This window comes from Nipponia nippon, unplaced genomic scaffold (assembly GCF_047370975.1).
Source record: "Nipponia nippon isolate SJK-2023a ecotype South Korea unplaced genomic scaffold, ASM4737097v1 scaffold_3, whole genome shotgun sequence".
In the NCBI taxonomy this organism is placed as follows: Eukaryota; Metazoa; Chordata; class Aves; order Pelecaniformes; family Threskiornithidae; genus Nipponia; species Nipponia nippon.
This window is the reverse complement of record NW_028262347.1, coordinates 95,808,766-95,830,893: the sequence shown is the minus strand read 5'-3', so window position 1 is coordinate 95,830,893 and position 22,128 is coordinate 95,808,766. Positions and strand designations below refer to the sequence as shown.

The following is a 22,128-nucleotide window of genomic DNA, read 5'->3' as shown; positions in this document are numbered from 1 at the left end:
TCAGCAGCATATTCCCAATACTCATCGTTAGAAAAATAGAACTACTTCCACAATAGGAAAACCAGAAACTTTTTGACATTCACAGGACTTCTTGTTGTGACAAGAATGACATTTGGACCCCTTGCCAGCAGTAATACCAGGTGTATTACCTACTTTGTCAACATTCATCCACCAGTCTTTTAGGTGCCCAGAGAAGCACTCCCTTGTGGACAAGCTGATCTGTTGTCTCTGATGACAGGTTTTGAATTCCCTGAAGAGTTACCCAGCACACGTGTGTGTGGAGGGGGATTTCAATGTGCAAAGACTATCACCAGTAACTGGCACTTGAAAGAAGGTATTAAGGCAGGAAGAGAAGCCTGATCAGTATTTCCTATCCAGCTGACATGCTACTGTGGACAGCCTTTCACCTTCTGAGCTGCTCACCCTGGTGATCAACAGGTGAGGGTTGAAGAGCTTTCAGTTTGCATAGGGAATGTTAAGTAAGATGTATCCCATCCTAATAAATTCTTCAACTTTACTTTGTACAACATTCCAGAGGGTCCAATGAAAAATCTCCATTGTTTTAATTACAGATAGCAAAGTGGGCAACCATCAATTGTGAATGAACTCTTCCTGTCTAACCAAAAGGCCCCTGCAAAACACAGCCTGCAGATTTGCCTGTGATACTGATATTGCCGGTTAGTGATACTTTTACTTGTTAACCTGCGGAGCAATGTTTCTGCCAATTCCTTTTTGGGTACTCTGCTTCTCTCCTGTTTTATCTCATCTAGATTTGGTGTTCACCATTTACTGGTGTAAGCAGCACCAAGCTAAGGCAGGATTATTCTTCTGGAGCACGCAGGTTTTAATGGAGTGTTTCATGTAAAGCCTTGAAGCATGCTGTCTACATGCACTCCCCCAACTCTCATTCCTCTGTACATTCCTATTTCTTTCAGGTAGGTAATTATACTTGCAAGGAAAGTAACAGTGAATCATAAAGATTTCTACCAGTTTGGCAGCGTGATCAGTGGTTTAGGAGGTTACGGTAGATTTTCAAAAATGGCTTACATGTTCATATCTAATAAACAGTCTTAGGTAACAAAGGTTAGGTGCATAAATTATGTGTGAAAATCATCATTAGCCTGCTTCATATATTCAGCTAGGCTTTATCTAGATCAATGTGGTTCTGATTCTTAGTTTAAGATTTTCATTCATCCTTGATTTAGAGCATGGCTCCTTATGGATCATCAAGCTGTGTAACCTACTCATACGCTTGGGCGTAACAGAATTATTCTGTAGGGTGTTTCACTTCCATTTCAAAGGTGTACTTTTATCTTTCATTCTCTCCTTGATAACTGCAGACATTTTTCTTAGAAGCACTGGAAGCAGAGGTTGTAATGAGCTACACACCTAGCCACAAGGAGTTTCAAAATTCTGCATGTCCAAATTAGGACTGTTCCTCTCCTGGTCCAGGGTAAATACACTAATTATGATAATCTGCTCGCATATTTTGTTATGGAATAAATGTTCACAGGTCATCTATTTAAGTCCATGGAAGGAATGCAATCAAGTTCAGAATTTGGCTTAACAGTGTTTTCCTTGGCTGCACTAGACACTGTAACTTCTGTAGTGGAGCATGTCAAAATAATTGGTTTGGAAGAGGCAGCAGGAAGTTGTTGTTTGATCAAGAAAGAATTTCAGAAAGTCTAAGGTGGTCTGCCTTTCTGTGCCCAGTTTGTCTTTTTTCCTTCATCTGGCACCAAATGAATTGCTAAACAATGAATTGTGTAGACGACAAAATATGACAGTTACTTTAATAGGGATTCCTGCTGCTAGCAAAACCATTATTTGCCTGATACAAATGAGGAATGAAAGGAACACATAGAAAAAAGTTAACCCTCCACTTGGATCTCAAATGAGGACTTAGCTAAATTGCAGGACAATGAGCTTCATCACTCTATTCTGTCATCAAGCAAGCATTTGAATGGCTAAATTAAAGTGACATTTTGGACTGCATGAAGCAAAAATGTTTTTAAAGAAGATTGTTGTATTCCCTAATACCAACATGCAAATCTCAAGTCCAGTCAGAATTATGACTGATGGATTTATGAAAGTTCTCTGTTCTAGGCAGAGTTATATTTACAGTAATATTTTTCAGAGCTGCGCACCCACGTGCAAACAAAATCTGTAGGTGTTTTGGTGTTTTAATATGTTGTCAGAGTTTGATCTTGGCCAAGTTTCTCTAAACCCTCTTAAACCAGGAGATTTCTTAGTAGATGACTGGCTCCCACCCTCCCTAGTTTTTCTTTTTCATCTGCTTCCTTTTTTTATATCCTTCCTTCTCTCACAGCATCTTGTTGAATAACATTGCTTAGTCTCATGAATCATGTTTGCAGAGAAAATATTTAAAAGCTGTCAGCGATGGAACTTTGATGTGCTCTACATCAAGACTATGCCAACTGCAATGGCAGCAGAAAACATTTCGCAAAGTGAATATCCACCTATTTAACAACAGGAGGCTTTTACTTCAGATACCAAGAAGCGGAAATAAATGAAAATTAAGAATGCTTGGATGGTTATTGGGCAGCTGGGGAGATTGCTGGGGCAGGCAGAAGTGCCAAATGGAGCCGTATTAGTAATCTCTCTTTATCCTAGGATGGGTCTTCTATTTATGGAATTATACAGCTCTTCAAGAGACTGTAAGATTACATACGTATATGGGAGCAACATATGCATTTTACATATAACTGCCTAATAAAGTCCAAAGATGCTCCCAAACTTTTACTATACATATTTTAAATAGTACCACAGATTATGTCCATCTGGTTCTCTCAGCTGGTGACAGGCATTCTCCTCTGAGTGGCCTTCTCCTCTGCTTTTTTGTATCATTTCCAGGATTGAAAGAAATTCACCCTCTACCTTCTGCTTCCATTTCCTGTGTCTCCCTACATAAAATCCTCAGAAAAGAGCTCCTTCACAATTCCAGATCATACCAATGAGTCTTCTGGGTCATATGCAGCCCTGCATACATTCAAGTAAAATAATTTCTATTCCACGCAGCGACATTAACCTCCTATTCTATATTTAGAAAGCAATAATTTCATAATGATGCTATTCTTCAACAGCTATCCAAAGTCAGAACTCAAAAAAGACTCCTATTATTTAGTCTTAACATTGAGTCACTACTGGAAATAGCATTTTACCAGCAAAATTTTATTATCAAATTGGAGAGACTTCTGAGGCTGCAGAGGGAAATATTAAGCATAAAGAGTAGCTGATATTAAAGCTATATCCGTCAACCACACAGACAAAATGTAAATGTAAGCTTAGATTACTCTAGCTATCTGTCTGATGAAGAGGCACACCAGAAATTTGAGGAAATTCTCTGGTTTTAAACAGTGAGGCATTGATGTCTCTCTTCCACGTATGTACAGTGCCTAGCATAACGGGGTCCAGACCTTCCCTGACCCTGTACCTCAGGGTAATACAAGTATTGCAAATAAAGAATCAATTTGTTTCAGAAAGTGACAAACAAAACATCAAGCAGTATTTTGGGCAAATGATACAGAAGACTGATATAAAGAAATCATCCAGGTATTAAAATGAGTTCCTAATAAAAATACAAATAGAAAAAAGGATAAACTGAGACATAAGAAAAAGAGAAAACTTATTTGACAAGATTCTGGCTATGTCAGAGGAGACAAGACACTGTCTTCACTCTCCACTTCAAAACATCTAACATCACCTCATCTAACTCTGCTGCTCTCTGTGAATACCACAGACCAACATAACTGACATGAAATCATGGATTTCGAAGCTCTATGCTACTCTGCCCTGCAGTCTAGGCAATAATTCTAGCATGTGTTGCAGCCTCTGTGAAGAGATTTGCAGTAATAGTGCAGAGGTAAAAGCTCCGCAGACAATAAGGTATCGGTCACGTCTGTTTGGAGGCCCCTTATCCTTTTTTAACATGCATGACCCTGTAAGAATGTGCAATGTGATAGTCCAGAGAGAAAAAGCACTAGGCTGTCAAGCTGAGCTTTTGCTGGCTGCAACTCAGATATGACACAAAGTCATGCCCATCTTATGTAAAGACAGATAAGAAGGCTGTGTGCTGTTCATGCCCTATCAGTGTGTAATTAGAAAGCCTTGTGCTTGTATTAGTAGGTACACTGATAATCAGCCCTCATAAAAAAAAAATGGAATGGAGAACTGAAAGTCTGAATATCAAAAGTGGTTAAATCCTTCTAGAGAAGGAATGGCAAAGAACATAACTGCTCTGAGATTAACAGCTTTTGAAACAGCATGATTACAAGTACCTTCCCCAAGTAAGGTGTGAATCAAGCTGTTGTTGAAGTTAGTGAGTCAAGGAGTCCCATGCAGGAAATAAATTCCATTGTGCATATTCCTCCTGTGACCCCAGCCTGTTTGCTTGGAGGATCAGAGAACTTCTGTCTCGTGGGATTTTATTTTTCTGTCCTGTCTGTCAACACATTAGAAATAAAGCTTTAGCACAGCAAAAACATTATGGCCCCAATTCCCCATTACTTAGCACAAAGTTATTCTCTTCAGTGCAAATGCAAGTATTTCAGTTTCTCTGTCAACTGCTTTGTAGCACTACAAATGACTGCATAGCTGCCTGACAATGGTAAATCAGAGTTTGCATTTTCACCTCAGGCAAAATATCAATGATTTTTTCTCAAATAACATTTGGAAAACATACCTTTAATTTACAATAGGGTTCTAAAAGCTCTTCCATTCTGCCTACAGTTTTACGTTAATGTTAGTTGGTTTTATGAGCATGGAAACTAAGGACTGCAGGCAGCCTAGTGCTCATGTCCCTGTTTCCTTCTGTCCTGAAGAGCAACCTCCCTGCTCTTCTTATCAAAAGTAACAACTTGTAAGTCCATCTCACCTTTACATTTGAGAACCCCTCATGACCATGGCTAGGGCTACAGCAAACTCGCTTCACAAAAGAGAGAGCTCACATATAACTTGCCATCTTGTAAAGTCAATGCGTAGCACACCTTCCTCTTTGTACCAGACAGTCCTTTTCTGCTTCAGTATGTGAACACTCAGAGCACACAATCTTTGTAATCTTCTGAATGACATATAAGCCTAAATCACAGAAATTAAAGTTTGAAGATGCCTGTGTTGGTAGAATGCAGACAAGCAGCCCATGCTAGTGGCAGACGGTCAGGAGAATGGTCCACAGGATCAAAAAGATCCATCTACATTTATCTGTAGTTCACTTAAGCAACTCCTTGCCATGACAAACCTATGAAGCATGGAGATCCATTAAAAACAAACAAACAAGCAAACAAAACCTCCCCCCAAAAACAACCAGATACATAAAATGGATTTAGGAGAGACTGGATTTCAGACTTGTACGCTTATCTTGGTGGGAAGAAAGCATGACTACAGAAACTTCTGAGGTAAACATGAGTTAATACTAAGAAAGTAACTTCCTCCCTGCCCCTCCCCCCCCCCCCAAAAAAAACCAACCATCTTTTGTTTCCCTTTCTAGCTTTATGTGATAGAGATAATCAACTGGGAAACATCATCCATGTGTAGACAGTGCACACTCTCAAATCCAGTCATAACATGTAACATGCCAAAGAGGTTGAGGGATCTGCACGTTTTTGCATAAGCTATAGAATCATAGAATTGTTTAGGTTGGAAAAGACCTTTAAGATCATCAAGTCCAACCACTGAAAAAAGTTCAACAAAAAGACATAGTATTTGTCAGTCCATAGCACAGGTGTTTCCATAGTGGACAGTAACATTACAGTACGGCATTTTGTTAACCCATCATTTGAGCTATGTTGATATTAGTAAAGGAAAAAAAAAATCTATTTTTGTTATAAATCTGTAATCTAAGTTATGATAGTATTTTCAGTATTTAGTAATACAGACTGATGTTTCTGAAGCCTGATTTAAGAGTATTCAGTGCAACGCCACTTGCTAATATATTGAAAGTCTTAAGTATTTTTTAAAAATGGAGTTTATTTGTAATAGAAATTGTTTTGCCTTGTTAAAAATGAAAGTACTCCTATTCTATATGAGGCTTGTACTTACATACATGGCCCTGTTTCATGAAGGGCACTAATCCAAATTATTGCAAGTACTAAATGCCAATTAATTCTCCCTTATGAGTTATGATAAATGATTATTTTAGGGTGAAGCTATACATTTTCCAAAGGGTCTTTATCACAGCTATGTTGACAGGACTTTAAGTATGGTGGTATGCTTAATACTACCCTAAAGTAGCTGAAGTATGTGCCACAGCAGGTGCCACAAGTAGAATATAAATTTACTTTGACATTAGAACATAGGGTATAGAGTGAGTGCAGGATTGTTTGATGGATTTAAAAAAGAGCATATGTTGTGAATGGTTTGGAAAAGCAGAGCCTTCGGGGTATAGCATTAGAGTTAAAGCTAACTGAATTTGAAGAAATCCTGCCTCATCATGGCAACAGTTGTATGTACTTTATGATCATCAGGGTATCTGTCATTAAAGAAACATTTTTCCACCTCTAAGGGAAAAGCTCACTGAAGCATAACCTCTTGGTGAAAGTAAGACCAAAGTATTAAAACATGTTCTTTGAGCCTCAAGGGATACATTTTTTGCCACAGAACTGTAAAAATAATATTTTTATCTATTTTACAAAATGTAAAACATAGTTTACATTTATTTCACATTCTTGATAATGCCCTCTTTGTAAAAACTTAATCTTGAATTTTTGCACCAACTCCCAATGTCACAGGATGTTGGCAATCAATATACTCCTAGTCCTTCAGGCACAAAGTGGCATAGAAGATGACAGCTTCTACCAACCAAAGGATCTCTCTGCAACTATGACTTTATATGTCCCCAACCTAGACTAATCAATTCACTCTAACAAAGTAGGAGATGAAAAGCCCCGCCTTGTTAGCCATAGCTGTACCTCGCTGCTGACACACATACACTTCTTGCATGCATAAGTGTCCATATGCTCGTCCACTTTTCACAATGATTTGGAAGCAGTCAACGTGGTTGTGATTTGTGCAACAAAGTTTCTCCTACAAGAAATTTTTCGCAGCTTCTAGTAGTTTTGGCCTTTGCAATATCATTCTACAAAGATGTTGATTATTCCTTTCCTAACACCTGAACAATGGTACAACAATCTCTTGTTTTCATTTTCACAAATTACTACTGACTTCTCTTGATCCATTTGCAAAATCAATTTATTGCTTTGTATATTAATTAAGGTTACAGATAACTTGTAAAAATGAAGTGAAATATCTAACCAGTCTGCTTGATAGTCAGTTTATAGACTTGAGGTATGCCAAAACTGTAGCTAAAATTAAAGATCTGTGAAAAATAATGGAATCATCCCAAATGCCACTAGGAAAGCAGGCTAAGCAGCATATACATTTCCTAGATTAACCCCAAAATATATACACAGCCAGAAAACCTCAACCTCATCTCTGATTAAAAAACTTGAGCTAGATTCTCAGATATTAGAAAAAATACCACATTCTATGGTGTTCAGTCTCCTTAATGGAGTTATGCTGGTTTATACAAGCTAAAAATATTACTCATCTTAGTGTAGCATTTCTCTTACAGAAAGAATTTTAAGTTTACATTAAACAATTTTTTTCCCAACCTCCTTTTATACACAAGTGATTGAGAACAGCAGTATTATCCTTCAGCTCATAAGGCTCTCTTGAAAAATACATTTCCCTTGTAACTTCATAGAACTAGTGGAATTATACCAGGAATAAATCTGTTCCAGTATCTTCAGTTACTCTATTTGGAAACCAGTCATTTGCCTGACCTTCACTGCAATGCTAAAAACAGAGTTTGTCTGTCATCAAGAGCCAGTGAGATTTCAGATAAAACAGAAGTCATGGCTCCTGCGATGAAATTCCAGGAGTGTCCATCAAAGGCTTGCCAACAATAGCATCTCACTCAGTCAATACTTCCATACTTTGATAAAACTAAGGGGAAAAAAAAACAAAAAACAAAAAAACAACAAAAAAAGGAGATTTGACATTTGGAATTGGGCATGTCACAGAGGCTTAGTACTCAGTCTGAAGTATGCAAAACCAAAAGAATTCTTTAATTACTTTCTAGCTAAACTTTTATGACTTGAATAGCTTTGGTTCTTTAAAGGCACAATCATTTCTCACACTATTGAGTACTTTTTGGTTGGTTGGTTTGGTTTTTTTTACCCCTACTGGGGAACATTCCTTCTTGCTACCAACACCAGAATGTATATAAAATAACATAGATCAACACAAAATAAATCATCTTTGTTCTAAAACCCAATGTAAATATTGTGAGCAAGCACTGAAGTGGAAGCAGGGCTATTTATTCTCCAAGCTTCCAACTTCCTTGTTTAAATTAAAGTAGATTAATCTTGTGTTCATTAGAATAGGAGGATTGTTACAGAAGGATAGCTGCCAGGCAAGACTTCAAACTTCTTCCCTCTGGTCTTATGCCAGCATGTAGGCTTACAGTGCTTTCTCTTCTTTCAGACTTGACCCTGGCATTTCTCTTGACATTACTCAATCCAAACTTAAACCTCAATATACTATCCCAGTCCCAGCAGGATATTGCCGAATGCTTTGATAGTGAAAGATGGGGACAGCACAAATTACCAGTCATTTCCACATGCATCCTAGATATCCATTAGCATATACATAGCTTGCTAACAATCTCACTGTCTTGGAATATATGCTTACATTTCCAGTATTTGTGCAGTTTGTCCAGTCTTGTAGTTACTTCTTACTTGGGTTTCTACTTAGAGGATATAAACAGCTAAGTTTATGGTAAGACTAAGGATAACAGTGGGTTGGACTGAAGCTAGGAAAAAGGACACCACGTCACCTTTAACATGATGTTCTCCTATCACAAAATGGACAATGTATATTTTAATAAAAAAATAAAGACCTGTTGTAGCCTCTCTCTCTGTCTCACTAGTCTTTGCAATGAAAATTAGCCATGAAAAACAGAAGATGGAGGTGTCAGAGGTAAGAATAAAAGGAAAAAGACAATAAATTTCAAGACACTGTCGGGATTACAGGAGGTGAAAGCTGTATTTCAAAGCTAAGCAGAGGTTAAGATTCATACTATCAATTTTTAAGTGCAACTTATAGGCAGCTCTCCTTAAATATGAGGTCATGGTGCACTCTGTTACGTTATCTAATAAAATTGAGAATTGTCACAGTGCAGCCTATTTGCAATACAAAGTGATATACATCACCAGAGAAAGAGAGGAAAGCATCAAGAGGCACAGTCAAACCAATGGCTATTCGTCCTTGGTGTCACAGTAGTGCCCACAAGTTCAGTTGGAGATGCTGAGCCTGTTGGACAAGTTTTGCAAATTCATCCAAGAAGAAAGCATCTACGGCCATCAAAACTGTTGTCTTAACTAGGCAAGGTAAGCAAAAAGATTAGCAAAAAGAAATAAAGCACTACAGTTGGGAGAAAAATCCAAGTTTCCATGTTCTTGAATGCTAAAGGAATGAAACTGGACAAAAAGTAAAAAGATGATACCATCAAAACAGCCTAGATTTTTACTTATTCTGGTAGAAAAGCAAGATAAACTGCGCAAAATGTAAGTCATGTGACAAATGACAGAGAAAGGAAATAGATGTTATTATACATATCAAGAGTACCTGTTCATCACAGGCATACAAAAAAAAGAGCAGGAGAGATTTTTCTATAGGCCATTTGCATCCAAAGCTAAATACAAAGGTCACAGGCAGTATACATTCAGGAGGGAAAATGGGGAGAACGCTTCTTGCACACCAACCAAAGATGTAAAACTAAGCTCAACTAAAAATGTACCAAGGACGTTGCAAGTCACCACATTCTTCTGTTCTCAGGACTGGATACCTTTCTAAACAAATATGCTTTTACTTGATTTCATATTTCCATTCTTTCTTTTTTTTTTTTTTTTAACAGAAATAAACATAGGCATTTGGAGCTTTTTAATATTATGGCCTTACTCAATAAAGATACGAAAACATTCAACTAAATATTAAGAAACAATTAGATGTTTCAACTTCACCTCTTCAAGGTGGTCATCATCAGCTCTTGTAGGGAGTTAGAATTTAGCCAGAAAAATGCTTTTCTCTTATGACACACTGAGAAAATGAATTTTTACTGAGTACCACATTAATGTAATTGTAGCAATGGTGGGAGGATATGAACAGCTTTGGAAGATGGCATGCACCCCCTTCTTTTTTCAGAGAGACTTGGACAATTTGGGGGCTTTTCTTGCTAGTTCCCGATCCACATTTTGTTATTGTAAAATTAGGCTGTCTGCAGGGGGAAAAGATACTATTTTAGAGAGTATTTTCTACACATCTCTCTCTACAGCATTGGTATACCCCAGGACAGTCTCATACTAGTGTGGATGTACCAGCTAGATAGCCACTACTCTCGGACAGTAGCCGAGAGCAGATACTTTAGGGGAAGATTAAACCTAATGACTTCTGGCATCCAGACCAGAGCATTCACTGTGGATGTTCTAAAATTAAATGCCAACAAGGCAAGTTTCTTCCGAAACCCTTTATCTACAGATTGAACAAAGAGGCTTAACAATCAACTACATGGCAAGAGCTCTTCCTTGGCCTCCTAAGCTTGGAGATGCATTTAATATTATGACCTAATTCAATTTCTGCAAAACCAGTGGAGGTACATCAAGACTTAATGTAGACAAAAAGGTAATATTGTTTATAAGTCCTCTTAGCGATGCTTTCCTCAGACATAACTCATCAAATGTCCAATTAATAAGGCAAATAATTCTAAGTGTTAAATTATATTAAAACTACTCCTTTGTGCTGTTTCCTGGCCTATAAAGAGTTTTAATAAAACAAAAAAGTTACAGACCAAGTTAAGTAATTGAGCTAAACACTCAGAGTAGCAAGAGAAAAAGACATCTACCCATATCATCAAATGGCATGAAACTCAGATCCAGCTCTGAATTACTTCCCCATGGGAAGGATCAGCATCTCACACTGTACTTATAAAATATAATACTGTACAAGAGAGTGTCCTGTCTCCTTTCCAGGTTGTCTTTAGGACACATGAACTCCAGGGAATTGTGGGTGGAATGTATAAAAGATCTCATTGCAGCTGCTTGTACTGCACCTGTTCGAGGGATAAATAAAGCAGCTAAGTTCTAGTTTTGGTTTCATTCGCTGCCAGTCCCTTGATGTGCAGAGAAATGATATACCACCTCCTCATCTTGTCAATCATACTGCAAATACGTCCTCAATATTGTGGAAGTGATCACCACTTTTTTTTTTTGTTGTTGTTGTTGCCAGGAATGTTCCCACAAGCTGGGATAACCTCTAAGATAAGTCACACACTTTGGGAAAAACCAATGGCTCTTCACTTCATGTTCTTCCAGACAGCAAGCAACCCTATTCATGTAAATTATCAAACCTTAGACCTCTTTCCATTCTTACTAGGAAAGGAGTTAGAATTGGGTCTAGATGCAACTGATCTGAACTTAAAACTGAATTAATTCACAAATTCTCAAGAGCTTACAGGTTTATTCTGCCTTGTTTTTTCCCCCACTTTATTCACCTTGGACTCCCAAAGCTAGAAACATGTTACCATATTGTATAAAAGAAGATACACTAGATCTGTGTGAGTTGAAGATCCAGATCTTTTCGATGTGAGTCATTGGGGTCTTCCCACTGACATTTAGGACAGACATGCACATCTTCACAGGGCACATTTTCCACAAAAGCTTGTTGTTGGTCTTCCCTTGCAGGGCAGATTTTAAAACTCTTTCTCTCCCTTGCCTATTTCTTTAGGTCACCTAAAGAATGTTTTCTAGAAATTCAACAAAGCAAATGTTAGCCTCAGAAGATACAACATGGGCTTAGAAAAGATGCACATATTCATGTGTTTTGCCATGAAGGACTTACAGAAATGTTCACAACTACTATCTGCTTGTAATTTTTTGTAAAGAAGATTAATGTGTCCTACTATCTATGCTCAGCATATTTTCTTCCAAGAAAAAGTTGGAGATTAGTCTAAAATGACATTTTGCAGGGTGAGGAAGCAAAGCTCTGCAGAAACTTAAGCACAGAAATGTAGGAAAAGGGAATTGCCGTGAGCAGGGCAAAAACATCGTTTTGTGGGCCATAGGATGTGTGGTTGTAAAGTGAGAAAAGTCTCTTCCAGGAATTCTCAGTGGAGATATACTCTACTCTCAACACAGAAATTATATTGGTATTAGTTACAGCTTGGGTTCCCCACCACAGGGTAAAGGCGGCTATTTAATACAGCAATGCCTGTAATCAGAGAAACAGGAAACCCCACAGCCACACGCAGAGCAGCTGTGAATCTCCATAAGGTACCCTGTTCAGCCAGCTCCTTCCTGCGCCCTTACATCCTGCATATTCTTTCTCTTTGCCTTCACTGTTCTCTAAGAAATTATACCACCTTGTGGAAGGGTCTGTAACTTTCATTCTCCAAATAAAGCCTTCATCTCTTTGCTCCCCTACTCACAGTGCACTTAATCTGAACATCATTGAAAGCTGGGAGGAAAGGAAGGGTGACAGACTCCGAGGAGGGAGAATGTGCAGGGTAGAGCAAGGAAAGGCAGGCAGGGGTGGAAACCCACATCAGCATCCCAGGCATATGGAAGGAGACAGCAGAGTACATCCCACATGGAGCAAGGTTGAATGCCAAGAGCCAACGTTAGGGGTCTCCCACATGACCACAGCAATATCAGCACTTGTCCTTGCAGCCAACTGCTGCAACTAAGGCATACAATTCTCAAGTGTGGGATAGTTCCTCCTTCAAAAGAGAGAATAGTTTTGCTATACCTCAGGGATGAAACAGCCAAACAATTCTGGCACCCTAATAATCTGTTCACTCTTTCCATCAGGGGCTTACCTCCAACAGCCTGCTACCCACAACTCCGCGCACTCATCCTGAACTACTGACAACTATATGCCAATACAGCCCATATTTTAATTTTAGAAATATTACACTAAAAAGAAGCAGTACCGAGTAGTAGGCAATTAACCTGTTCAAATATGTTTGGTTTGTTGTTGTTCAAACAAGCTGTGACACTTACAGACTTTTGACCACTTCTTGTCATCAAGAAAGCAAAGCAGACACATAAGAGAGAACCTCATCTGCCCCACCCCATACAGTTGGCAAAAGGATTTAATCTCGAATAATTTGTTAGATAATTTAAGTAAACAAGTGAGAAAGAATCTTCTAGACAGGAAAGCAATTTTGACAAGGGTACTTGTATTTTGCGCCTCCTGTCAAAAAATTAGCAGAAAGACTATCCATTTATTTCCTACAGCAGTTAATCTTAGCCAACTTTGATGAAAGAGAACATCTTGTTTCGGCTGCCTATTTCTTTTTTAAACACCTGCCATAGTACCAACTGCCCTTGGCCATTTTTGAACCAGCTATGACTAGGTAAGGAGAGAATGCTGACATTCTCAAATAGAGCAGGATGGTCCCAGTGACCCCCAGGATCAAGAAAAGGCAGCCCAAATTCACCCTAATACCAGAGCATTCTGATTTGGCACTATGTACCAGAATCTGGGGTTACATGTAGTATTTTTGGAGTTTTGGATACCATGTCCCATTCCAGAAGCTTGAGGTAAATGTAGCATTCATTCCAATTCAAAATAGCTTCCTAACTTACAGGATGCTTTAAATATAGCATGAGAATCCCACAGAGGCTTCTGAAGAGTGTGCGTGGTACCCTAACCAGGTATAATAAGGACTACAATGCCTTACAGTTATTTTTCTTGATGCCACAAAGACTAATTGTCACTAATGCTGGCTTTAAACTGAAGAGTCATGAATTGTTTAAAGTAAGTGTGTGTCCTTAAGCCTGTTGCCTTTACTGAGAATAAGGGTTTATGTGTATTAACAAGTATGGCTAACCAAGTGAGGGAGCCAAAATAGCCCAGTAGCTGGAATTCGGACTCTGAGCAAGGGAAAGGAGGGGATATGCTGCAAGCATATGAAAGGCCGAGTTCCTCCTAATCCTCAGCTGCCATTGCTACAAATCAAGCGTATTTGGAAGGATTTTTGGGAAAGGTTAAAACCTATTTATGCACAGTGTCCAGGCACTGAACACCTGTGGCATAGATGATCACAACACCAACTATGCATGTGGGAGGTGCAGAAAGTAACTCTACCCTTGCCAGGGGATTTGCACGCCTTTAAGACATTTGACCCATACGTCTTCCTAAAAGAAGAGCACGATCTCATTGATCTCATTGACTTTCTGGAAAAATGGCTGCTAGCCACTGCTAACAAAAAGAAGAGTCACCTTGTATGAAGCACGTTCAAGATGCCATCTGGAGCCATTTGTAAGCTGGAAACTAATTATTTTCAGGGTACCTAATGCCAAAAAACACAGAGTGCTTACACTCAAAGTCAGTGGGTGGAAAAAAAAAGTTCTTTTATCCCCCTATAAATAAGAGCTGGGTGCTCTTGCTCCTGCAGTCTCTCAGAAGAACACAGAAACAGCTTCACATTTTGGGGAAAAAAAATATACTCTTCATGGACCTGAAAATGAAAATGAAAAGTTTTTAGGACTGTTCCCAAAGGATACCCAACAGTAGGGCTGGACTAAGCTTCAGGGACAGCTTCAGGCTGATGGCTCATACAATCAAGCTTTTATTTCACTTAGGCCCCTAAGTTATGATAGCAGCTAAGTAAAACATATCACTTTTTTCTCATCTATATGGCACATTGACAGGTGATACCTGTTTGCTTTTAAATATATGATATTACGTAAATTACGGGTCAACACAATGTGACTGAAGAGCACACTTGTTAACATCCTTGCCCTCACTCTGTACTGGCAAGAATTAAATTCTTTATGAAGTGCCATTTACTACGTATCATAACATACTTCTATCAAATTAGAATTTAAAAATTTATACAACTGTAACAAAAAGCCTATTCTGAGATTTCTCTCTCAGGTAACCTTTTTATTAAGGCTTTAATTACACTAGTACAGAAGAAACAGCCCTTTAACATGCTGTATAAGCCATCCTTTTTCAATTAGCATCATACATTTCAAAGCATACCATAGCTGACATTGCTAGACACTGTTTTAAATTAATTTCTTTCCTCAAGACTTACAAGTATTGATTTTACCATGTTCAGCAAAAATTTCCCTCCTTCCTCTCCTCTTCCTCATGATCTTTCAATAGGAATTAATAACTTATCTGCACATTGACCATCAAGCTCTTCCTGCAGCAAAACCCAGTGAAAAAAGAAAAGCAGTATCTCATATTATATTGGACACTATTTACCACTGTATTATGAATTAAAATGGTGGCATCTCAGGTACCTATGTGCAGAAACTTCTAGTTACACACAAAACAAACTATATCAAATTGTGTTCTCAGCTAGCTCCAGTCCACTATGAATGCTAGATTATAAAGACCACCATTGCATTTTGTACATCCCTTTCAGAGTGCTACTGAAGGTATTTTTTTAAAATACCTAATTTTATAGAGTTATAAAATGACATACTCTTTATGCTACTAATTAGACAACAAGAGTGATCAGATGGGAACTGCTGTTGCTAGTATAGAAAGTTAATGTTAATGTATTTGCAGAGCTAATTTAGCTCTTTGTGTTCCACTTGCTGGAGAACATTTTGCAATAATGTATTTGGAATGGAGCTAATGACAGTTATCTGCTGTGTTATGAAGACAGCCATTTACTGAGTTCAGACATCAGACACTAATAAAAAGTTCTACCTGAAAAAAGCTTATTGTGCATTTTAATTATAAAGCACTAACAGTTCAGCAGCTTTAAATTTATAATTTAATGGTTACCTCCTGTTGTGTTTACTAGTTCTAAAGGATCTGCAAAATTATTAACTTTAATAATAATTAAGTAAATCTGAGGACTTCCTGAAATACTACATCAACTATATTCTCAACTAAATAAACTCTAGGTCAAAGGCTGAGCAGTTTGTCAGACCAGAATATCCAGTTGCCAGGGAACATTGTTAAAAGTTGAAACAAGAAAAAAATTAACATAACTCATTTGAGTTGTGGCCCTGTTTCCTTAGGTTAAGAAACCTTCTCCTCTTCCATAAAGGCACAATAACTATGGTTATCCCCACTTGTGAACTTCTCAGTTTCTCACAGCGCTATGCCTCCTGTTCAAGGGAAGGGTTATGTTCCCCTCCCTTTTGCAGAAAGCAAGCTGCGAAGTCAGTATGGAGTGCTTTTTTGGCATGAATAGTAAAGCTAGCACCAAGAAATAGACAGGATTTATAACTGAGCTGGTAATTGCATAGATGCCATTCAGCCCAATTATTTCATACACTGAGCTTTTTTCATGGATAATGCCACACGAGCATTGATGATTCAGATACAATCACACCCCAAAGAGAAAAGCTGCATTTAGCAGGTGAAATAAAGAAATGGCTTCAAACCCACTGGATATGTATTATGTGTCAGAATAGTCAGAGCAGCAGGTTTGATGATGTAACATCGTTTAAGCCTCAGCTATTACAGTCCATTATTCATATTAATCTGGCCTACATTCTAACAGGGCTAAATGTTTCTCCCGAAATTCAAAACATGGACAGAATTGAGAAACACAACCTTAAATAGTGATGCATGTCTGCACAGATACTGTGCAGAGTACATAATACTCCTTATATACCTCTGGCCTTCAGCAGTGAGCTTAGTATTTAGTGATCACTTTAATCACACAAACAGATAAGAGGGGCTGCCTTTCAGTTTCAAGCACATACTTGATTTAAAGGAGAGATAATTTGATCAAGAGCTGTAGTTAGCTCCATATCCTTCCTGAAAGTTATTTGGGCGAGTACAGTATGTGCATTCAAATCACATTGCATTATGATGCTAAGATTTAAGTAAAAATAATAATAAAAGGACTCTTCCCCCCAAAATCCTGAGTTTAAAGATACAACAACAAGCTGCATGGATTTTTCAGAATGTTTTCTGCAAGGAAAGAAAACAAAAGCTTCTTATATCACAATTGTTTAACCAGAAAGGAAAAAATAGTACATCTTGTGCTGGAACTGCTTTGTATTACAAAAATCGGGTATTTGTTGAAATCAAACCTTCTCTTAAAGTGTTAGTCGCTTAGCTGAAATTTCCATTGGGATTACTCCTCAGACCTGATATGGTATTTTTGATCAAGACAAGGAACGCTGCCTACCTCAGAATAACTAATGCCTTGCCTTTTAGACCACCTGCAGAGTCAAGTTTAAACCTGTTCTGCTTTATTCACAGTAGAGACTTGAGTCGAGTCCCCATTACCCAGGGATGGTCTGATCCCCAGACCCCATCTCTTTCTCTGGCCCAATAAATATTATTTAAAAAGAATGCAACTACAGAATTTGCTCCCTCCCTCCTTGTCCAACATACACATGCTGCTCATGTTTGACGAGAGATGCAACCATATCATACAAATACCCTATATACTGAACTGTCATTTATAGTGTAGATGCTGGCTACTGGAGTATCTCAAATAAACAATACCAAATCAGGAGGATTAGGAGTTATTTGTAGGGTTCAGGCTCACAGAAATGCATTCATTTCTGATAACTGTGGCTGTAAACATACCAGAATCAGCTTGCAAATTAGTTTGAAAGCAAAGATACCATCTAAAGTAACTAGCATTCTCTCATGATACTGACACACCTGTACATATAACAAATGGCTGCACGTGACAAAATTCAGAATGCTATAACTTTGGATGGGGTGACTCTGTTGCTCAAGAAATGATCTACAAATTAAGCACATTATCCCAAAGCAATGCTGACGCCCACAGAACAGTTGTTTTATCAACAACGTAGGAAAGTTTTGGAGTGTTCTTAAAAGTTGGCCTGGAAGTATTTAATTTTCCTCTCACAAAGAACTATTTTGAATTAAATTGTAGAAGACTGGAATAATGTGAAACCGCCCATGCGTAAGAAATTACTAGAGCTTATCCAGACATACGATGGTCATTACATTAAATGCCTCACTCCCCCTCTCAGAAGTTCACTCAGTGTCATTTGAGTTTTGGGGGAAAAAGGAAACACCTCTACTGAATAGCAGTTAAAAAGGAAGGCTTTTAGAGGACATGGGACTTACCCGTTAGCTTTGTAGAATATCAACTATTATAAATACTAATCTATGGCTTTCAGTATTGTGAAGGAGTTCACATGTGGAGATGAAACAAAACCTCTCAAAGTTGCAGTTGTAGCTGTAGGACAACTACTCAGCAGTTCGATTCACTAGAAATGGATGCTTAACAGGTGATGTGGAATCAGCATTTCAAGTGAACTTGTGAAATTTCTTCAGTTCAGTCAATACAGGTACACTTCACTCTTCTGATTACAATGTATGTACAGCACCACATGACCATCCAAACAACAGTTGCAGAACGCATAGCACCTGACCCAGGTAATCTGAGGTTTCCCTGCCTTCAAGAATAGAAGAAAAAAAGCCAAGAGGGACTCCCTTCACCCATCACTTGCCTGTTGTAAGGCACTGATCCCCCATATGCAATAAGGCCAACAGGAAATGAATGCTCTCACATAGCTCCTCTAAAGGAAAGGCAGTCACAGTGAGAGATTGACATACGTATGCTAGGGAGTGGAGGAGAGACAGGAAGTAACCAGGAAAAGATGCTGGTAAAAGGAAAGAGACCAACAAATGTGAGAAAAGCCTTCCTGTTCCTCCAGAGACATGGACTGTGAAATGCTAGAATAGTTTTTTTTTTCCCTCAAAGAGCTGTTTCAGGCTGCTTGTATCAGAATAAGTATACAGATCAGCTAATTTCATTTTTTTCCTATTAGTGTTTGCCATTTCCCCTCACTGTGCTTATGTCATCACCAGATTTCAACTTCCTCCTCACTTAATAGAATAAAGCCAAAATAGTTCCCCAACACTTTTGTTTTGTTTAAACACTGTCTCCTTCTGCTTCAGGATCAAAAGATTTGTAACCCAGGAAACATTAAAAAAACCTCTATTAGGAAATACAAAACTGTATGGATAATCACAAAGTAAATATACCAGTCATGAGTTACTGCACTGTTCTGGATAATATTTCTGCTATCTCAGATGATGATGATTTTTGCATACCTTTCAGCTCATTGCATCACCTGCAAGCCAGTCTGTCTCACTAGAAAAGCTTGCTGTTTAGCAATAATCATTCACAAATACATGGAGAGGCTCTGCTATTGCATCCATCTATGTACAGTCACACCATCTTAGGTAACACGGCAACGCAGCACTTAGATAATTAACTATGCCTAAAAGCCTTCTTACAGAGGATTAGGTCTATAAAAATTAATGAATTCTGCTTGCTTCCAGACAGGTCATGCAAACAGTAGGAGAAAATAACCTGCCTTGCTGCCCACATCAATTTGGAAAGACCAAATTTATGCATATGATCACGTCACTGGTGACAGCTCTTAGCATTGTCAGCAACCTGCAAGTCTCATTCATTTCAGTAGGACTGACACATGCTCAGCTTTACTAAGAGTCTGTCAATACTGTTTTCCTACCTCTGCTACCTGCTCATGACATCTCATGACAGAATTTGTTCTAGAGATAGGATGGTCTGCAGGGTGGGGACTGGAAAAATATTTTTAAAATCTTCCCAGATTATTTTCTAATGCCATTGTTAAAGGAGTGTGAAAGCTGCAGAGTGACCTTAACTCTCCGCTTGTTTTTGTCTCCTCTTTTCCTGTCCCCACCCCTCTACGTTAGTCAGGCACTTATTTTTAGATAAAGAACAGATAAGCAGAACAATCCATTTCAGGGGAACACATCTTCACCTGTCACCCAGCTGACTGACTGTGACTCCTATGTCATATGGTGTTGACTATTCAGCAGTGAGCTGATCACCTGGACCTACCTGAAGGGAAGAAAATACAATGTCTCAGACAGCATTTTAAAGAGTCCTTTAAAACTGAACTGTTGTGCCAAACAGCTCTGAGTAATTCCCTTCCTTGCCCACTGTTTTAAGAGCATTTTCCCGAACAGAAGCATTAGCAATGCCACCATCTTGTATTGTGCTTTTGTCAGTAGGCTTCAAAGAGGTTTTCTCCCCTGCTTCTCAGGTGAAGAAGTGGAAGCTGAGTGGGAATTGTACGGGGCTGGCTGACAGAGTGCAGATTAACAGACAGCTGAGCCACAGCTCTAGTTCCTAAGCCAAGGGTGCCCACTTTATGTCTAGGTGTGGGCTAGCTTCATACTGGCACAGTACTAGCTTCCTCTTTCAGGAAGGTCCTTGGAAACGTGAAGGCATAAGATTATAGATGGGATGAGCAATCCTGGTGTGGTAGACTGTTGCTGTTGTCTTTCTCAGGAGCTCAGAGGCAACTCTCTCACAGCATGACTTGCAACATGACAGAAGAGCGCAGAGCCTCCATGAGAAAAGATGAATCTTTTTGTTCTCGGTGGCCCACCCACAGACAGTCTTATTGCTTGGGGGCAGTTAGAGTTTAATGAACATGTCTGCATGTAAACCCTATCTGCCTGCACAGATGGATACTACGCATATGTAGGCAAAAGGGCCATGGCACATCTGGTATTAAAAGCCATTAGAAGACCCTTTAAGTTAACGTGTTTGGGATTTAGGACTCATCTTGCACATAGAAAGTCTAATCCCATCTCAGAGCAGCTGTGGATCAAAACCAGTCCATAGATAAGTGTATGGCATCCACTGACAACATCTAGAGCTGTGTGCCCTTCCCAAGAAGGGGATTTTCCTCACAGTTATTTTCCCTCCCCCGCGGTCCCCCAAGAACATCTTGAGAATGTAAGTGCAGCTTTCCTTTTCCCCCCATGGCAAGATTGCAATTATGGCTAAGTTGATAGCTCAACTCACTTATGACTGCAAATTGCTGATTAAGCGGAATATCTGATCTGATAAATATATCTGAGATATATTTATGTAAAAGATGCTAAAGAAAAAATAGACTTTAAGAATATTATCCTCAAAAGCCATGTATTACTGCGTTCCAATTAAAAAATATCACAACCAGCAGGGAATCCTGCTCCAGCTCCCCCTGAAAGAGGCTACGTTCATTTCTGCATGCCTGCTTTTCCCCTCTAAGGCAGGCTACAAAATCCAATCCCATCCCAAAGCAGCACTCCTAACTAAAAACTGGGCCTCACTGGGAAAGAGTTCAAAACATTTAACAGTGCTTTCTGACACTTCTACTACTGGAAATGCAGCCAGGTGTGAAGGGGTAATTCCTCCACACCTCTGGGAACCCAGCCATTGCAGATTCACTCCTGCTCATCATATGCTCTCAAAAGCCCCATGAGAATCACATAGCATTTGGGCATATTGAATATACTTTAAGAGATTATAATCTGAGACAATGGGTTCTTTGGGAAACAACTGTTTTTCCATTTCTGATTGTGTCATATACAGTGCAAGTGCCACAGCCCCAGCCCTTGACTGACAGCCTCTAGGTGTGACTGAATTACTTATAAAAAAATAATCCACACCATACAGTGCAGGCTGCAAAGCACCATGAAAATGCCTACAGAAATATGTTGGCACCTCTAGGTACTTACCTTGGGTGGGATAAGGAAAGAAATACCAAAACTATTTACCATAGTGAAATTAGTATAAGTTTATGAAGTGAGTGTATTTTTGTGGGCAGGGTTTTTTTGAGGTTTTTTTTTGCTTGTTTGTTTTTAATAACACTGACAGCACAGCCTTCTTTGCAATTACTATGCCGCTTCTGCAAAAGGGGTTATGAAAAGTTCCTCACATCATCATAGGACTTAGTATTAAGGTAAATGTGGCTCTACCGTTAGAGAAAGGAATATTTTGCACAAGAATAAGGGAAATCAAATAATACAGAGCTTTACAGTATGAATATGAAATCGTATAGTTAAGATTTCAATAGCTCGCTGATGACTGAATCATGACTGTTGCAGGGATATCAATTTGGTACCCACAACTTAACAGACTGCACTTTTTCATTATGAAAAAAACAAAGTAGCGTAGGTGGATTTTTTTGCAGTGGAGCCGATCTTTTGTTTGCATTCTATTTGTTTGTCTGATTAAATCATTCTGGTATTCCTTTTAAACACTGTTATGTAATTAACGTCTCCTGTCATTGCACTGCAAAATAAGCCTTCTGCAGG

General features: G+C 38.7%; 1 protein-coding gene across 12 annotated transcripts in view; it reads right to left on the bottom strand.

Moving 5' to 3' along the window:
- Window positions 1-22,128, bottom strand: part of LDB3 (LIM domain binding 3) — a 132,653-nt gene that overhangs the window by 102,664 nt on the left and 7,861 nt on the right. The gene's annotated exons all lie outside the window — the stretch shown is intronic.